The sequence below is a fragment of the Procambarus clarkii genome, chromosome 49 (genome assembly GCF_040958095.1).
Source record: "Procambarus clarkii isolate CNS0578487 chromosome 49, FALCON_Pclarkii_2.0, whole genome shotgun sequence".
Taxonomy (NCBI): domain Eukaryota; kingdom Metazoa; phylum Arthropoda; class Malacostraca; order Decapoda; family Cambaridae; genus Procambarus; species Procambarus clarkii.
The window spans coordinates 11,943,139-11,961,104 of NC_091198.1; the positions used below are offsets into that span (position 1 = coordinate 11,943,139).

General features: G+C 50.9%; 1 protein-coding gene across 1 annotated transcript in view; it reads left to right on the plus strand.

Moving 5' to 3' along the window:
- LOC123763412 (uncharacterized) overlaps positions 1 to 17,966 on the plus strand; it is a 605,113-nt gene that overhangs the window by 362,606 nt on the left and 224,541 nt on the right. The gene's annotated exons all lie outside the window — the stretch shown is intronic.

A 17,966-nucleotide genomic window follows, 5' to 3' on the forward strand; every position in this document is an offset into this window, starting at 1 on the left:
TTGCCCGAACAACCGTGGACATCTTCAACAGAAAACTGGATAGTTTTATCTAAGAAGCGCCGAACCAACCGAGCTGTATGTGGGCCTGCGGGCCGCTGCAAGTAACAGCCTGGTGGACCAAGCTCTCACAAGGCAAGCCTGGCCTCGGGCCGGGCTTGACCTCTCTCCTTTGTGTTTATTAGATATATGTAAACTAAAATTTAACTGTTAAGAATTTGTCTCGCTCTCTCATCATAGTTTACGCTATTCTCCTTCCTGACTTTTCCATTCTTAACTTCATAAAAATTCGTGCCAATCCTCGTTGCTTCCTTTCCACTCCCCTTCCATGGTTCTCGTTTCCTTGCTACCCTTTTATGTCCTCCTTCCAACCCTTAAACTCTTACTCTTCTTGTTACTTCTCTTCTTTTTCCACCCCTCTCTTCTTCCATTCCATTTAATTTGTTCTACCCCTTTTTCCTCCGGCTTATCCGTCCATTGTCGCTTCATATCACCGCTCCTCGTCTTTCCCCTTTCTCCCTCTTCCTTCCCTTCTCCAATCTCCCCTTCCATGTCTTCACCATTCCACGCCCCACCTGGCATTCTCTCCCTCGCTACACCTGTCCCTAGGGCCACAGCCAGGCCACACACAGGTCTTAACACACACAGTAAACATCTCTCACTCAGCGAGGTCAATTAAGTCCTCCACGGGGCTTTAATTACCTCGCTCTTCACACCTGCCTAACTTGGGATGGGAGAGTTTGAGAGGAAGGCAAGGGCAAAAAACAGCCTGTTGGATCAAGTTATCACAAGACAAGCCTGGCTTCAGGCCGTGACTAGGGAGTAGAAGAGCTTGACAGGTGTGCTGCAGGTATGGACTTGACAGATATGATTCTGCTAAGGACTTGACATGTATGCTTCTGCTAAGTCCAGGACCCCTCCCTCGATCTCCTTTTTTTATGGCACAGTTCCAACGTCTTCCGACCTAACTTCTAACATTCCCAGGAATGTTTTGACGTGTTCCATGCAAGCTTTTAACGTTACTAGATGATTACTGATTACTATCTGCTTACTAGCTGCTTACTAGCTGATTACTGATGTCAACCTAGCTAAGGTTTGACGTCCTACGAGCTATGTTCTAATTTCCCAATCACAGGTCTTAAAGTATTACAAGATTAGTTCTAACGTTTTTAAACACGACTTAATTGTATTCGTCTTAGGAAAGCTTTTGACGAGTTGAGTTCATTGAGATAACTTCTGGCGGGTAATGAGCTTACATATTAGTGAGCTCATTACTTTTTGGGGGAAGTTCTGTATATTTTGAGCATTTCCGATCAGAATTTTTCTTTCGGTATTATTCTTGATTAAATATTTTGCTTCTCTGGAACATCCTGGAAAATATAATTACGCTTTCTTCCAGGAAGATCTAGCAACTAAGACGTGTACTTCCTGACCTTATGTGGAGGGTCAGACCTTGTGTGGAGAGGTCAGACCTTGTGTGGAGGGTCAGACCTTGTGTGGAGGGTCAGACCTTGTGTGGAGAGGTCAGACCTTGTGTGGAGGGTCAGACCTTGTGTGGAGAGGTCAGACCTTGTGTGGAGAGGTCAGACCTTGTGTGGAGAGGCCAGACCTTGTGTGGAGAGGTCAGACCTTGTGTGGAGAGGTCAGACCTTGTGTGGAGAGGTCAGACCTTGTGTGGAGAGGTCAGACCTTGTGTGGAGAGGTCAGACCTTGTGTGGAGAGGCCAGACCTTGTGTGGAGAGGTCAGACCTTGTGTGGAGAGGTCAGACCTTGTGTGGAGAGGTCAGACCTTGTGTGGAGAGGTCAGACCTTGTGTGGAGAGGTCAGACCTTGTGTGGAGAGGTCAGACCTTGTGTGGAGAGGTCAGACCTTGTGTGGAGAGGTCAGACCTTGTGTGGAGAGGTCAGACCTTGTGTGGAGGGCCAGACCTTGTGTGGAGGGCCAGACCTTGTGTGGAGAGGTCAGACCTTGTGTGGAGAGGTCAGACCTTGTGTGGAGGGTCAGACCTTGTGTGGAGAGGTCAGACCTTGTGTGGAGAGGTCAGACCTTGTGTGGAGGGTCAGACCCTTGTGTGGAGAGGCCAGACCTTGTGTGGAGAGGTCAGACCTTGTGTGGAGGGCCAGACCTTATGTGGAGGGCCAGACCTTGTGTGGAGGGCCAGACCTTATGTGGAGGGCCAGACCTTGTGTGGAGGGCCAGACCTTGTGTGGAGGGTCAGACCTTGTGTGGAGGGTCAGACCTTGTGTGGAGGGTCAGACCTTGTGTGGAGGGCCAGACCTTGTGTGGAGGGTCAGACCTTGTGTGGAGGGCCAGACCTTGTGAGCAATAATGTGTGATGAGGGTGGAGGAGACAGGAGTGGAGCACACACGAGGAAGGGGGGTAGGGAAGTAGAGTAGACTTGAAAGGGTGTAGATTAGAGTAGATGTGAGAGGGAACACGGGCGGGTGAGTGGATGACAAGCAGCTGAGGGTACTCTTTTTGCCTCAGACGTGGCCATACGGCCATACAGTGTTAACCAACTTGTATACATTTTCATGCTTACTACAGGGACGAAGGTCGTAGAGGCGACGATATGAGCTTTATTTGATGTGGAATGAGAGGTAAAAAAAGTCAGCCAGCCAGCCAGCCAGCCAGCCAGCCAGCCAGCCAGCCAGCCAGCCAGCCAGCCAGCCAGCCAGCCATTGATAACTTCTCTGACAAACAGATCACAAAAAATAACTGCAAGCCCCCAAAAAATGTTCAGTTCAAACCAGCTTTTCAACAGTGGCTAAATTCAGCTTCTTAGATATCTCAACAAACAATAATACTAGACACAGTATAAAGACAATCCAACTCCTCCAAAGAATGGAAACGTAAAGGATCTGAAGAGTAATGAAGCCGGAAGATCTAACGCAAGAGATGAAACACAGCATCACTCAGGACACTGATATGATGGATTATGTCGCCCTTCACAACAACGCCTCAAGTTACCCCAGGTGTACCCACTCTCCCTCTCAAGGTGGAAGGTGTATAAGACACGAAAGTCTTATTAAGATTCTGTCCTGCTCTCAAAGATCATAGACACGGTAAAGTATCTAAGTTACTGGGTCTGTCTTGCCCCCTGTAACTGGGGCGAGATAATGGCATACACTGATCTTCCAGTGTCACCCATGTATATTGTATCACCAGCAGAGGTTATCTGACGCAATGTTACCTTGATATCTTGAGATGATTTCGGGGCTTAGCGTCCCCGCGGCCCGGTCCTCGACCAGGCCTCCTGTTTTAGTTACACATCCCCAGGAAGCAGCCCGAAGCAGCTGTCTAACTCCCAGATACCTATTTACTAATTTTTTTTAACATGGTGTCAGGGGAAATAGGCGTCGTTCACATCAGAGGGGCAGTAGGCATAGGAATGATAGTGTGAGGGGTATTGAACTGTTCACTCTAACAGAATGACGCAGGAGGAGCAGGGGTACAGAATGACGCAGGAGGGGCAGGGGTACAGAATGACGCAGGAGGAGCAGGGGTACAGAATGACGCAGGAGGAGCAGGGGTACAGAATGACGTAGGAGGAGCAGGGGTACAGAATGACGCAGGAGGGGCAGGGGTACAGAATGACGTAGGAGGAGCAGGGGTACAGAATGACGTAGGAGGGGCAGGGGCACAGAATGACGTAGGAGGAGCAGGGGTACAGAATGTCGTAGGAGCAGTTGGGGGTACAGAATGACGTAGGAGGGGCAGGGGCACAGAATGACGTAGGAGGAGCAGGGGTACAGAATGACGCAGGAGGAGCAGGGGTACAGAATGTCGTAGGAGCAGTTGGGGGTACAGAATGACGCAAGAGGGGCAGGGGTACAGAATGACGAAGGAGAGTCAGCGAGGTATAGAATGACGTAGAAGACGCAGAGGGGGGTACAGAATTACGTAGGAAATTCAGAAAAAAATATAGGAAAAGAAGATCATGAGGCACAGACGGCACAGAAGAGGTACATAATGAGGGCGGAGGTAGTGACGTTAGAGGTTTTTGGTGTTCCCTTCACCATGGTTATCTTAAGTCGACCATTCCTGCTCTCATGGTCCTCTGCCTAGTCCCCAGGTGCTCCCTCCCCTCTCCCTGATTGTTGGTGGTGCTGCCTCCCCTCTCCCTGATTGTTGGTGGTGCTGCCTCCCCTCTCCCTGATTGTTGGTGGTGCTGCCTCCCCTCTCCCTGATTGTTGGTGGTGCTCCCTCCCCTCTCCCTGATTGTTGGTGGTGCTGCCTCCCCTCTCCCTGATTGTTGGTGGTGCTGCCTCCCCTCTCCCTGATTGCTGGTGGTGCTGCCTCCCCTCTCCCTGATTGCTGGTGGTGCTGCCTCCCCTCTCCCTGATTGTTGGTGGTGCTCCCTCCCCTCTCCCTGATTGTTGGTGGTGCTCCCTCCCCTCTCCCTGATTGTTGGTGGTGCTGCCTCCCCTCTCCCTGATTGCTGGTGGTGCTGCCTCCCCTCTCCCTGATTGTTGGTGGTGCTGCCTCCCCTCTCCCTGATTGTTGGTGGTGCTGCCTCCCCTCTCCCTGATTGTTGGTGGTGCTGACAGCTCTCAAAGTTCTCAAAATGTATCCTCTAAAGCGGCTTCGAGAAGACTTATCACAAGAAAATACTGGGAGGCCAGCTCCCTAACTTGCCCAGTGCTGGAGGGAACATTAGGGTAGGAAATGCAAAATTGAGGGAGCAGAGAACACTGTGTGAACACCAGAGGTCCGAGGCTGTTTACTTCCCTCCCAGCAAGTTTAAGAAATATTGCCAGAACAAAATTGAACTTATTAAAGAACAAATTTGAGACGTTCCTGCAAGAAGTGTCAGACCAATCGGTTTGTAGCGGACGTGTCTCTCCAAGCATTGATAACATAGAGGCTATAGATAACCTCAAGATAACTCGTTCCATCAGACTGTTGCTTCTTGAGGTTATCACGTATAGCATGGCCCCCTAGTGGGGTTTAGGGAGTAGAAGCACACCTAGAACCCACTCCAGGTTGGCCAGACCATCAACCCAAAGCTCTGGTAAGAGACCGGGCTGCGGGGACATTGATCCCCGAACCCAATATCACAAGGAAGCATTTTTTACTAACAGCCAGAACCACGCTACTCGGCCCAGTATGAAAGGTCCGATTTGCCAAACATGGCCCAATGGTTTTAGTTATTTTAAAACATTTGTTTCCAGATTGGTTCTTTTCTAACAATAATAATTAATTATATACGGAACTTGAATTACTGACTTAGTTATGTTAGACTTGGTTAGATTTTATCAAATTTCTATGTTAGTTTTGACTCAAAATAAAATTGCAGTCATATATAATACAATACGAACTATAATTTCATACCTTGAGGTGCTTCCGGGGCTTAACGTCCCCGCGGCCCGGTTGTCGACCAGGCCTCATAAGAAAACTTTGTTGGAAAAATGAAATATTTCACGAAAATTCGGCTTGTTAGGCGACTCTGGCTATTAGTCACGACTCTCTCGGTGGCTCTGAGGCAGTGCCACTTCTCGTGTACATTACTACACTGTTGGCCTGCTTTATGGCACCACCGTGCATATGGGCTCGTAATGCCTGGCTCTAGTGCCAGCGTGGCACTCTCCGCCTCGAACGCTTTCCCCACTTTTTGCATTGCACTCATGCAGCCTATTGTATAGCCTGCGTAATAAATCCTATTGTATTTTAGCCGTCGTCGTGTAGTTTTAGTTATTATTCATTCTAGGCGTTTTGTATTGGTCCAGGTACAGTACAGGTACAATACAGGTACAGTACAGGTACAGTACGGGTACAGTTCTTGTATTGCGTATTCTAGTATTTTTGTAATCCTTGTGTTTAATATAATTTTACTGATTGCAATGTTGTTAGTTGATACCTGATACCTGGTTGGTTTTATTTGGTTTTATTTTGTTAAATAATACCTACTTGTAGATACCTAAGGGTAGGTACAGGTAGGTATAAGTAGATAGGTAAACCACTAGATACCTAGTTGGTTTTATTTTGTACACAACTCGTATTGTACATAGATAAGGATTGAAACTATAGTACTGTATCATCCTTGTCAGATGACACAAGGATTAACAAGACAGTCGATACTGTAGAGGACCTCAACCAGGTATCAGCAAACTTCTAATCAGATGTTAATCTGGTCTTTGATTAGTACACCGAAAATAACACGTTTAATGAGGACACCTTCCAGCACAAGTCACAGTAGCAACAGTAACCAGAGTACTAGTGACAGCGTAGTCACAGTAGCTACATAAACAGTAGCTCTCATAATAGCATTGTTACATTAGAATTATTAGGAGCAACAACAGTAGCAATAATTATGTAATGGGGCAGGTAATGTATGTGCGTGCGTGCGTGCGTGCGTGTTGAAGGGGCCTAATGGAAACAGACAAATAGGTGCTGGAACTGTTGTTTGAAATAGAACTTGAAACAAGGAGTGTCGACCATCCGACATATAGGCAGGGAGCCACCTCCCACAGACAAGGGGGGCACCTACCACAGACAAGGGGGGGCCACCTCCCACAGACAAGGGGGGGGGGGCACCTACCACAGACAAGGGGGGGACCACCACCCACAGACAAGGGGGGCCACCTCCCACAGACAGGGGGGACCACCACCCACAGACAAGGGGGACCACCACCCACAGACAAGGGGGGGCCACCTCCCACAGACAAGGGGGGACCACCACCCACAGACAAGGGGGGCCACCTCCCACAGACAGGGGGGACCACCACCCACAGACAAGGGGGACCACCACCCACAGACAAGGGGGGGCCACCTCCCACAGACAAGGGGGACCACCACCCACAGACAAGGGGGGGGGCCACCTCCCACAGACAGGGGGGCCACCTCCCACAGACAAGGGGGACCACCACCCACAGACAAGGGGGCCACCTCCCACAGACAGATGGAGGGGCGTGACCAGGCCCTGGACTGCGCCTCTCTGGGTGCTGGGAGTCCAGACACGATACTGTCAGCCTCTACCCTTAATAATATCACCATCCCAGCCCACAGCCAGCCCTCGCCTCCTAGGAGAAGGCTTTTCCTCCCTCCTAGGACAGAGCTTCCCTTCCCCCTCCCTAGGAAGGGGCTTCCCCTCCCCTATCCTCCTTACCCCCCTCCTGTCCATCCTACCTGCCTCTCCGACCTGTCTCACCACCCAGGAACTGACAGCTTGCTGGAGAGCAGCGGACCTCTAATTGTCTTCTTGTTGACAAGACAATTAGGGAAATTTTATTTGAATCTCGTTTTATAAATTTTGATGCGGAAAATAGAATTGCAAGGCAAATGAAAATAGTTTTCAGATCACTGTTGTATCGACCAAGTGCGGGGTTCTTGGGGATGGGGGGGGGGTATCTTGAGATCTTTGGGGTACGTTGGTCTGTGTAGGACTGTGTGTGACTGTGTGTGACTGTGCGGGTGTGTGTAGGACTGTGTGTGACTGTGCGGGTGTGTAGGACTGTGTGTGACTGTGCGGGTGTGTGTAGGACTGTGTGTGACTGTGCGGGTGTGTGTAGGACTGTGTGTGACTGTGTGTGACTGTGTGTGACTGTGCGGGTGTGTAGGACTGTGTGTGACTGTGTGTGACTGTGCGGGTGTGTAGGACTGTGTGACTGTGCGGGTGTGTGTAGGACTGTGTGTGACTGTGCGGGTGTGTGTAGGACTGTGTGTGACTGTGCGGGTGTGTGTAGGACTGTGTGTGACTGTGCGGGTGTGTGTGACTGTGTGTGACTGTGCGGGTGTGTGTAGGACTGTGTGTGACTGTGCGGGTGTGTAGGACTGTGTGTGACTGTGCGGGTGTGTAGGACTGTGTGTGACTGTGCGGGTGTGTGTAGGACTGTGTGTGACTGTGTGTGACTGTGTGTGACTGTGCGGGTGTGTAGGACTGTGTACTCACCTAATTGTGCTTGCGGGGGTTGAGCTCTGGCTCTTTGGTCCCGCCTCTCAACCGTCAATCAACTGGTGTACAGATTCCTGAGCCTATTGGGCTCTATCATATCTACATTTGAAACTGTGTATGGAGTCAGCCTCCACCACATCACTTCCTAATGCATTCCATTTACTAACTACTCTGACACTGAAAAAGTTCTTTCTAACGTCTCTGTGGCTCATTTGGGTACTCAGCTTCCACCTGTGTCCCCTTGTTCGCGTCCCACCAGTGTTGAATAGTTCATCCTTGTTTACCCGGTCGATTCCCCTGAGGATTTTGTAGGTTGTGATCATGTCCCCCCTTACTCTTCTGTCTTCCAGTGTCGTGAGGTGCATTTCCCGCAGCCTTTCCTCATAACTCATGCCTCTTAGTTCTGGGACTAGTCTAGTAGCATACCTTTGGACTTTTTCCAGCTTCGTCTTGTGCTTGACAAGGTACGGGCTCCATGCTGGGGCCGCATACTCCAGGATTGGTCTTACATATGTGGTGTACAAGATTCTGAATGATTCCTTACACAGGTTCCTGAACGCCGTTCAGGACGTTCAGGACGTTGTGTGTGACTGTGTGTGACTGTGCGGGTGTGTAGGACTGTGTGTGACTGTGCGGGTGTGTAGGACTGTGTGTGACTGTGCGGGTGTGTAGGACTGTGTGTGACTGTGTGGGTGTGTAGGACTGTGTGTGACTGTGCGGGTGTGTGTAGGACTGTGTGTGACTGTGCGGGTGTGTAGGACTGTGTGTGACTGTGCGGGTGTGTAGGACTGTGTGTGACTGTGACCACTTCCCTGGCGGAAGTTGCATTTAATTCTCCCGGTGTGAGAGTGGTCGAGGGCAGGATGGTGAAGTGTGAGGTGAGTGGCCTGTCCTCTCCCTCTCGAGGACCACGTCTGAGGGACGGCTGTCCTCTCCCTCTCGAGGACCACGTCTGAGGGACGGCTGTCCTCTCCCTCTCGAGGACCACGTCTGAGGGACGGCTGTCCTCTCCCTCTCGAGGACCACGTCTGAGGGACGGCTATCCTCTCCCTCTCGAGGACCACGTCTGAGGGACGGCTGTCCTCTCCCTCTCGAGGACCACGTCTGAGGGACGGCTGTCCTCTCCCTCTCGAGGACCACGTCTGAGGGACGGCTGTCCTCTCCCTCTCGAGGACCACGTCTGAGGGACGGCTGTCCTCTCCCTCTCGAGGACCACGTCTGAGGGCCAACAGAGACCAACTCAGGCCATAACAAACACAGGAAATAAATGACACGCGTACAGAAAAAAAACACATAAAAACAGAGAAAACGACGAACTCAGAACGAAAGAAAGATAAAAACATAATGTATACAAACATACACAAACACATTGACTGAGCCCAGTAGGGTCAAGAACCTGTACACCAGTTGATTGACAGTTGAGAGGCGGGAGCAAATAGACAAAGCTCAACCCCCCGCAAGTACCCAACTAGGTGAGTACCACTAGGTAAGCCCATGATACATACCCCACTACAGTATACACAATGTATCTCCACTACACTATACAACGCCTCGTCAGGCGAGTGTCTGCTCTGATCTTGGTGGCTGTCTGCGTCGTGTCCTGCGCTGCCTCTGTAGAAAACAAGATCAGTTTGATTGGTCAACCCGTTCTCGCACTTGCCTACAGTCAATATTGGCTTATTTAATAAGTGCATATGTGACATACTAATTGATTGTTAATATTTTAGTTTACCTTGAAAAGCTTCATAGAAAACACCGACCTCACCTAACCTTCTTAGTATGTTAAGATAAGCATCTTATTGCTTCTTATTTACAATTATTACTTAACCTATCAACGGTATAGGTTAAGTAATAATTGTAATTAAGAAGCAATAAGATGCTTATCTTAACATACTAAGGATGTTAAGTAAGGTCGGTGTTTTCTATGAAGCTTTTCAAGGTAAACTAAAATATTAACAATCAATTAGTATGTCACATATGCACTTATTAAATAAGCCAATATTGACAGTAAGCAAGTGAGAAAACGGGTTGGATTGGTATATGTAAAGAATATTGCTGTATGTGTTTGTTGGTGAAGGCCTTGCCATCTCTAGGAGGGGGGGGGGTGTAGGCCTTGCCATCTCTAGGAGGGGGTGGGGGGGGGGTGTAGGTCTTCCTAGGAACCATTAAGTCTTCCGTCTCTCGTGACACCGGTACAATTAAGAGTGCTGCCGCTTTAATTAAACTCCAGAGGGCGTCCAGAGTTCTGTCCAGAGTATTTTGTTGCGATGAATTGCACGATAGCGAGAGTGGGGGGGGGGGGGGGTGGTGAGGCGGGGGGGGGGGCAAGGATAACGCTTCTTATGGGTAAGGTCGTTTAGTGAGTGTTAAAGGGATGCGTTATCATGCCTCCTCTCATGATAAGACGTTGGTATCACGAGAGGGGCATTTTGTAGATGATAACGTAAATGGGTCGTTTAGTGGAAGTTACTGGTCGGTTACTGGACGGTCTTCTCACACGTTACACGACCCGTCTTCTCCAGCTGCCACATCGTCACTAAAATGATGCCCTAAATTGCCCTAACCTAACCTAACTAAGAACCAACGAATAGAAAACGGTACATCATATCAACTTTGCGAGCCGGTATTTTTTTTCAGTACACCTAAGTTTGACGTTGGAGACTTTAACGTCAAAATATGATATGTTATGTAGGAGGACAGGTCATACAGGACAACGAAAGTACCTACGGGGCTCACCATAGCCCGTGCTACTTTGAACTTTTTGTTTCAGGGAGCGAATCTTAAAGAACAACAACAACAGGACAACGAGAGCTTACCCGCCTTATGTCGATTATTTTCCCCTAAATTCTTTGGGGAAAAATTTATTTGGGGAAAAATTTATTATAAAAAGGGTTAGGTGAAGTGGAGGTTCAGTGCATGCTTTTTAAGGTGGAGGAGAGAGCCTAGTGGGTGGTGATGCTGGGTGGTGGAGAGAGACTAGTGGGTGGTGATGTTGGGTGGTGGAGAGAGCCTAGTGGGTGGTGATGCTGGGTGGTGGAGAGAGCCTAGTGGGTGGTGATGTTGGGTGGTGGAGAGAGCCTAGTGGGTGGTGATGTTGGGTGGTGGAGAGAGCCTAGTGGGTGGTGATGCTGGGTGGTGGAGAGAGACTAGTGGGTGGTGATGCTGGGTGGTGGAGAGCCTAGTGGGTGGTGATGCTGGGTGGTGGAGAGACTAGTGGGTGGTGATGCTGGGTGGTGGAGAGACTAGTGGGTGGTGATGCTGGGTGTTGGAGAGACTAGTGGGTGGTGGAGAGAGCCTAGTAGGTGGTGATGTTGCGTGGTGGAGAGAGACTAGTGGGTGGTGATGTTGGGTGGTGGAGAGAGCCTAGTGGGTGGTGATGTTGGGTGGTGGAGAGAGCCTAGTGGGTGGTGATGCTGGGTGGTGGAGAGACTAGTGGGTGGTGGAGAGAGCCTAGTAGGTGGTGATGTTGCGTGGTGGAGAGAGACTAGTGGGTGGTGGAGAGAGCCTAGTAGGTGGTGATGTTGCGTGGTGGAGAGAGACTAGTGGGTGGTGATGTTGGGTGGTGGAGAGAGCCTAGTGGGTGGTGATGTTGGGTGGTGGAGAGAGCCTAGTGGGTGGTGATGCTGGGTGGTGGAGAGAGCCTAGTGGGTGGTGATGCTGGGTGGTGGAGAGACTAGTGGGTGGTGATGTTGGGTGGTGGAGAGAGCCTAGTGGGTGGTGATGTTGGGTGGTGGAGAGAGCCTAGTGGGTGGTGATGTTGGGTGGTGGAGAGAGCCTAGTGGGTGGTGATGCTGGGTGGTGGAGAGAGCCTAGTGGGTGGTGATGCTGGGTGGTGGAGAGACTAGTGGGTGGTGATGCTGGGTGGTGGAGAGAGCCTAGTGGGTGGTGATGCTGGGTGGTGGAGAGAGCCTAGTGGGTGGTGATGCTGGGTGGTGGAGAGACTAGTGGGTGGTGATGTTGGGTGGTGGAGAGAGCCTTGTGGGTGGTGATGTTGGGTGGTGGAGAGAGCCTAGTCATCCGCACAACACAAGCGTGATAGCAACTATGCCGGGACGACACAGACACTTCCCGATAACGGCAACTATGACTGCGATAACTCCTCCTCCCTCCCCGCCCCAGAGCCCCCCCCCACTCACAACAATCGACGAGCGAGCGTTACACCAGGGGGGGGGGGGAGGGAGGGGGGCAGAGGGGGGGGGGCATAAATCAGGAGGGGTATCGGCTGGCGGCGGCGTCCACCCATAAATCCAGGAGAGGCTGGAATTAAGGGATTCTGGTAGGGAAGAAAAAATGTTAATCTCCCAACGTCGTTCGTAAGATGTGCCGGTACGTCGTAAGTCTTTCCTGTTAGTCGTTCGTAAGATGTGCCGGTACATCGTAAGTCTTTCCTGTTAGTCGTTCGTAAGATGTGCCGGTACATCGTAAGTCTTTCCTGTTAGTCGTTCGTAAGATGTGCCGGTACATCGTAAGTCTTTCCTGTTAGTCGTTCGTAAGATGTGCCGGTACATCGTAAGTCTTTCCTGTTAGTCGTTCGTAAGATGTGCCGGTACATCGTAAGTCTTTCCTGTTAGTCGTTCGTAAGATGTGCCGGTACATCGTAAGTCTTTCCTGTTAGTCGTTCGTAAGATGTGCCGGTACATCGTAAGTCTTTCCTGTTAGTCGTTCGTAAGATGTGCCGGTACATCGTAAGTCTTTCCTGTTAGTCGTTCGTAAGATGTGCCGGTACATCGTAAGTCTTTCCTGTTAGTCGTTCGTAAGATGTGTCGGTACGTCGTAAGATATTCTCATTACTCTCACTAAATTTGACTTGTTTAGGAAAGTTTAACTTCAGTTTTGGCTTTTATTGATGTGGATGTGTTCCTGGTGTGTGGATGTGTTCCTGGTGTGTGGATGTGTTCCTGGTGTGTGGATGTGTTCCTGGTGTGTGGATGTGCTCCTGGTGTGTGGATGTGTTCCTGGTGTGTGGATGTGCTCCTGGTGTGTGGATGTGTTCATGGTGTGTGGATGTGCTCCTGGTGTGTGGATGTGTTCATGGTGTGTGGATGTGTTCCTGGTGTGTGGATGTGCTCCTGGTGTGTGGATGTGCTCCTGGTGTGTGGATGTGCTCCTGGTGTGTGGATGTGCTCCTGGTGTGTGGATGTGCTCCTGGTGTGTGGATGTGTTCATGGTGTGTGGATGTGTTCCTGGTGTGTGGATGTGCTCCTGGTGTGTGGATGTGCTCCTGGTGTGTGGATGTGCTCCTGGTGTGTGGATGTGTTCATGGTGTGTGGATGTGTTCCTGGTGTGTGGATGTGCTCCTGGTGTGTGGATGTGCTCCTGGTGTGTGGATGTGCTCCTGGTGTGTGGATGTGTTCATGGTGTGTGGATGTGTTCCTGGTGTGTGGATGTGCTCCTGGTGTGTGGATGTGCTCCTGGTGTGTGGATGTGCTCCTGGTGTGTGGATGTGTTCATGGTGTGTGGATGTGCTCCTGGTGTGTGGATGTGTTCCTCGTGTGTGGATGTGCTCCTGGTGTGTGGATGTGCTCCTGGTGTGTGGATGTGTTCCTGGTGTGTGGATGTGTTCCTGGTGTGTGGATGTGTTCCTGGTGTGTGGATGTGTTCCTGGTGTGTGGATGTGTTCCTGGTGTGTGGATGTGTTCCTGGTGTGTGGATGTGTTCCTGGTGTGTGGATGTGTTCCTGGTGTGTGGATGTGTTCCTGGTGTGTGGATGTGTTCCTCGTGTGTGGATGTGTTCCTCGTGTGTGGATGTGCTCCTGGTGTGTGGATGTGCTCCTGGTGTGTGGATGTGTTCCTGGTGTGTGGATGTATTACGTTATCTGGGAAATTATCCGTGTGTGTGTGTGTGTGTGTGTGTGTGTGTGTGTGTGCATGCGTGCGTGCGTGCGTGCGTGTGTGTGCGCGCGTGCGTGCGCGCGTGCGTGCGCGTGTGCGCGCGCGCGTGCGTGTTGAGCGCGCGCGCTCACTTAATTATGCTCGTCTAATTGTGGTTGAACTTCGGCTCTTTGATCCCACCTCATAATTGTCAATCAATAACCTGCGATTCACATGTCAGGCTGCGAGCAGCCGCCTCGAGCAGCCGCCTCGAGCAGCCTGATTGGCCAGACGACCAACCGGGATGCCTAGTCAGAGACCGGGCCGCGTGCACATTGATCCTCGGAATCACCACCAGGTAGATAGTGTTGTGATTGATGAGGCAATACAGGAGGAAGAGAAATATCAATAACCTCTCTAATACTAGTGAGAGAGAGAGGAGCGGAGAAGGAGCAGCACTTCTCTTATTGACGCTTCATAATTATTTAAAGAAGGGAAAGAAGAGTAAAAAAGGAGGAATAATAACGGTAGTAGGTGATAAGGTGGGATAGAACTCGGGCCAGTAGAAGGCGTCTTAGCTTCCTGGTGCAACCCGTTCTCGCAAATTTAATAAGTCAATATTGACTTATTAAATATGTGCATAGGTGACATACTTAACATAATAGTTTCCCTTGAAAAGCTTCATAGAAAACACCGACCTTACCTAACCTACTTAGTATGTTAAGATAAGCATCTTATTGCTTCGTAATTACAATTATTACCTAACCTATACCTATAATAGGTTAAGTAACAATTGTAATTACGAAGCTATAAGATGCTTATTTTAACATACTAAGTAGGTTAGGTAAGGTCGGTGTTTTCTATGAAGCTTTTCAACGGAAACTATTATGTTTAGTATGTCACCTATGCACGCAACTAATAAGTCAATATTGACTTATTAAATTTGCGAGAACGGGTTGCCTGGTGGAGGGGGACGAGGCCTTGTACTGAAATGTGGAGGGATATAACCGTAGAGTTATTTTGTTTTGTGCGGGGTCTGATGATATCCTCATAATGCACCCAGAGTTTGCCGTGTGCCGATAGCGCTATGATAACCCCGTGTGCCGATAGCGCTATGATAACCCCCGTGTGCCGATAGCGCTATGATAACCCCGTGTGCCGATAGCGCTATGATAACCCCGTGTGCCGATAGCGCTATGATAATCCCCGTGTGCCGATAGCGCTATGATAACCCCGTGTGCCGATAGCGCTATGATAACCCCCGTGTGCCGATAGCGCTATGATAACCCCGTGTGCCGATAGCGCTATGATAACCTCGTGTGCCGATAGCGCTATGATAACCCCGTGTGTCGATAGCGCTATGATAACCCCGTGTGCCGATAGCGCTATGATAACCTCGTGTGCCGATAGCGCTATGATAACCCCGTGTGTCGATAAAGCTATGATAATCGCAGCATGTCAATCGATAACAGTTTATTAGGGAGACCGCATCCCTTCTGTCAACATCGATATCGGATCTCGCTTCTGCTTTTCATCTCAAACTTCTTCCGCCACCTTCCTCCCCCCCTTTCCTATTCCTTCCCCACTTTCCCTTCCCTGTCTACCCCCTATTCCCCAATCCCCCACCGTGTTCCACCAACCCTCCCATAAACCTCCTTCCCCCTCTCGTTGCTCCACAGATTCCTTCAGAATATCTTTATCCTGCTATCTTTTCTCACCTCGTTACTTGTTCCCCAACACCTCCCTGGCCATTCAGGATCTCATCTGGCGCTCTCTAAAATACGCTTCCCCTCTCTCACACTCTTACAGACTTCACAGACTCTCTCAGACTCTCTCAGGCTCTCTCAGACTCTCTCAGACTCTCTCAGACTCTCTCTCTCTCTCGGCTCTCACAATATGAATCGCAGGCTTGTGGTGGGCTCGTGTGGTCTGGCTCGCCAGTCCTTCCATCAGGCTTATTGGGGCTTTCTTCGGTGTTTATATCCGGGTCTGCTGTTGTGGGGGTGTGCTGTTGTGGGGGTGTGCTGTTGTGGGGGTGTGCTGTTGTGGGGGGGGGGGTTGTGGGGGGGGGGGTGTTGTGGGGGTGTGCTGTTGTGGGGGTGTGCTGTTGTGGGGGTGTGCTGTTGTGGGGGTGTGCTGTTGTGGGGGTGTGCTGTTGTGGGGGTGTGCTGTTGTGGGGGTGTGCTGTTGTGGGGGGGGGGGGTGTTGTGGGGGGGGGGGGTGTTGTGGGGGTGTGCTGTTGTGGGGGTGTGCTGTTGTGGGGGTGTGCTGTTGTGGGGGTGTGCTGTTGTGGGGGGGGGGGTGTTGTTGTGGGGGTGTGCTGTTGTGGGGGTGTGCTGTTGTGGGGGTGTGCTGTTGTGGGGGTGTGCTGTTGTGGGGGTGTGCTGTTGTGGGGGTGTGCTGTTGTGGGGGGGGTGTTGTTGTGGGGGTGTGCTGTTGTGGGGGTGTGCTGTTGTGGGGGTGTGCTGTTGTGGGGGTGTGCTGTTGTGGGGGTGTGCTGTTGTGGGGGTGTGCTGTTGTGGGGGTGTGCTGTTGTGGGGGGGGGGTGTTGTTGTGGGGGTGTGCTGTTGTGGGGGTGTGCTGTTGTGGGGGTGTGCTGTTGTGGGGGGGGGGGTGTTGTTGTGGGGGTGTGCTGTTGTGGGGGTGTGCTGTTGTGGGGGTGTGCTGTTGTGGGGGTGTGCTGTTGTGGGGGTGTGCTGTTGTGGGGGTGTGCTGTTGTGGGGGGGGGTGTTGTTGTGGGGGTGTGCTGTTGTGGGGGTGTGCTGTTGTGGGGGTGTGCTGTTGTGGGGGTGTGCTGTTGTGGGGGTGTGCTGTTGTGGGGGGGGTGTTGTTGTGGGGGTGTGCTGTTGTGGGGGTGTGCTGTTGTGGGGGTGTGCTGTTGTGGGGGTGTGCTGTGGGGGGGGGTGTTGTTGTGGGGGTGTGGTGTTGTGGGGGTGTGCTGTTGTGGGGGTGTGCTGTTGTGGGGGTGTGCTGTTGTGGGGGGGGGGGGTGTTGTTGTGGGGTGTGGTGTTGTGGGGTGTGCAGTTCTCACGCACGTACGCCGGGTAGTCTAATAGCCAGGTATACTCCAGGTATTCCTCAGGTATACTCCAGGTGTACTCCAGGTATACTCCAGGTATACTCCAGGTATGCTCCAGGTATGCTCCAGGTATACTCCAGGTATACTCCAGGTATGCTCTAGGTATACTCCAGGTATGCTCCAGGTATAATCCAGGTATCCTCCATGTATACTCCAGGTATGCTCCAGGCATACTCCAGGTATGCTCCATGTATACTCCAGGTGTACTCCAGGTATACTCCAGGTGTACTCCAGGTATACTCCAGGTATACTCCAGGTATGTTCCAGGTATACTCCAGGTATGCTCCAGGTATACTCCAGGTATACTCCAGGTATACTCCAAGTATACTCCAGGTAAGATACAGTCATATAAGAGTGTTTTTTTAACATTTACGAGTCTTAAGAAATGTGCTAAGGTAAATATTTTACAGTAAATATGATTGTAAATGTTGATTTTACAGTTGTGTTTCTAAGGTGTAGAGGGGTGAAAAATGTCAGAATATATCTTGAAGACCGGGGACCGGTTACGTTGTCCTGAGTGATGAGGTGTTTGTGGTCCTTATAGGCGGGTGGTGGTCAACGCGAGATCATGCAATGGAACCGGATTAACGGGTAATCCAACCCTCTCGTGTTCCGTGTTGCTCACACTGCTAAATCCTCTCGTCTGGATTCTCTCCTCCCTCACCTCACAATCACCACCATCATTGTTGTTGTTGTCGCTTGCCGCCGCCACGCGACCTTTTCCCACATGTTGTGTTGGGGTGTTTCACCGGTGTGGAGCAGCACCTGGGGCCGCCCATCCATCACCCGCCCACACTCTGGTTGCAGGCTGGTCTGGGGGGAGGGGCAGGAGGGGAGGGGCGGGGGGGGGGAGGGTTGGCGCCTGCTGCATCCCTTGTTCCCTCCCACCTCCCCTCCCCTACTGTAGCCCCCTCTGCCAGTCACCCAGAATTTCATATGAGAGGAGCCAAGCGAACATATCCAAACTATGATAACCTGCTATCATAACTCGCTCTATATTTCCCCAATTCTAAGCTTTTCCTCTCATCTGTGCCTTTTCAACTTACTTCTCCCCCCCCCCCTTCCCCCCCAAATAAAAGTTTCTACCCCCTCCCTTGCCCCTCCCTATTGCAACCTCTCGGCAGCCTACAATATCCCCTTCCCCTAAATAATAGCTCCTCCCCTCCCCCACTACAGTCCCTCAC